The sequence below is a fragment of the Penaeus vannamei genome, chromosome 27, assembly GCF_042767895.1.
Source record: "Penaeus vannamei isolate JL-2024 chromosome 27, ASM4276789v1, whole genome shotgun sequence".
NCBI classification, from domain to species: Eukaryota; Metazoa; Arthropoda; class Malacostraca; order Decapoda; family Penaeidae; genus Penaeus; species Penaeus vannamei.
Window position 1 is genome coordinate 2630045 of NC_091575.1, and position 1929 is coordinate 2631973.

Consider the following 1929-nt stretch of genomic DNA (forward strand, 5'->3'; position numbering starts at 1 on the left):
AAAAACAAAATAAAAGCATTCATATACTTCAGTTTTCTTTCCCCGGCACATTACTGAAGCTAGTGTTATCCAGTGCAAATTATGCGATATTCTGAATCTAAGGCAATATTGTGATTAGGTTTCTCTTGGCTCTATTTTTTTTCTTTTTTTATTTAGTCAACATAAAAAAAAATGTGTATTCTAGTATCACCTGCGCCAATAGTAGGAAACTACTCCGGTCTGAAGCAAAATACAACACCACAAAACACTATCCTCTGGTTCAAGTTTATTTCTGGAAAACGGGGGATGTCAGATTTTTCCTCCAGTAAAGCATCACAGAATCAATTTGTTATACTAAATATGTGCCACCAAATGCTTTACATACTGGCCTGAAGCTATCCCTTTGTAGCAAATTGGCCACAACTTCAACAACTGTAAAATGGCGGCTGGCATGAGACTAAAGTTTTAGCTTTTATTAATGATTGATGAACTCCCTTTGAATTCAGTGCCACAGCACATCAAGAAATTAGGTCTCAATTGACAACCCATCCGGATGATAGTTCTATCTTCTAGTCTCCTCTAACATGGGAGCTTGTAAGCATACAGTTCCCCACAGTTCCAGCTGGTACATTCACGAAAAAAGAGTATCTTTACTTTTTCTGCCTTGATACCACGACGGAATCGATGGGAAAAAGTGCTGTGAGATCGATCTGATTTCGATATACCTGTTTGCATTTTCTGCATGATCAAACAAAGTTTGGTCTTAAATAAATTCCATGATAATGATGATGTTGTCTGACAATTCAAGCAAATTGAAAAGCAGAAATTAAAGGTTTTGAAATGGCTAAAAAAAATAATAATAAATAAATAAATAAAAAGTTACCACCTTGGCAAAAGCTGGTAAGTCTACGTCACATGGATGCCACTGGACCTTGCTCCCTTCAGGCGTCCAATGTCAGAATTGATGGGGTCTGAAGCCCTTGCAGCAGTTATGCATTGTTAAAAAAATAATTAGAATGAAAAAGAAAATGACATGGTAAGGGGACTATTAGCCACGCCCCTTCTCAGACCCAGTCGGCTGTGAGGGGTTTTGCCTCTGATGGTATTCATACACTTCAATGTCTCCGATACTCAGAGGCATTAGCTCATGGTATTTATGCACTTGAAGTGCATAAATACCATTGTAAGCTTCCTATTTGTCTTTTATATAGCACATTGATTTGCGGTTTTGCATGGCATCTAGGGCGCCTATTTCTGGACTTGTCACTGGTGGACCCAGTTTCTGGGTGTCGCTGGCTTCAAGGATACGGTGGCTTCGAAATACCTAATCTTGATATTTCGGGTCTTGACAGTCCTTCAGAGTAAAGCGCAATTATGGCGCTATGAATGGTCTCGAGGTCTTTCTTGCTAACGCTGCAATGATACGAGGCCCTAGCCATTTCAACTCCAAAATACTGTTCGAGCACATCATGAAGATTCATCTGTTCCGCGCTTTGAAGCGGATGAACTAACGATCGTGTCGGTTTCATCTACTCCTGGGTGTTTTTAGCGACTGGACATCCCTATGGTGCGACGACTGAATTTTTGCTGGCAGTACATGCATAGTATCCTGTAAGTGGAAAGCTCTCGTTTGTAACAAAGCCTGTGACTGGTTCAAGATATGCCAGAAATATTGTTTGAAATATATCAATTTCTATCAAGAAATGTGTTTATAAGGAGAATATTAAAGGTTTCGTTATATTAATATTGTTTTGAAAAGGGTAAAATATGAATCACAGATTCATTTTCATGGATCACATATTTTATAGTTTAATTTACATCGTAAAGTTTTTTCACCTGATTCATTGTCTCTGCTTTGCTGGCTTATGGAATTGATGGATGACAAACTACCCAATTACTTAATGTTTTTTAAGCTGACGACTTGTAAAAATACATACTCAGGCCACATGG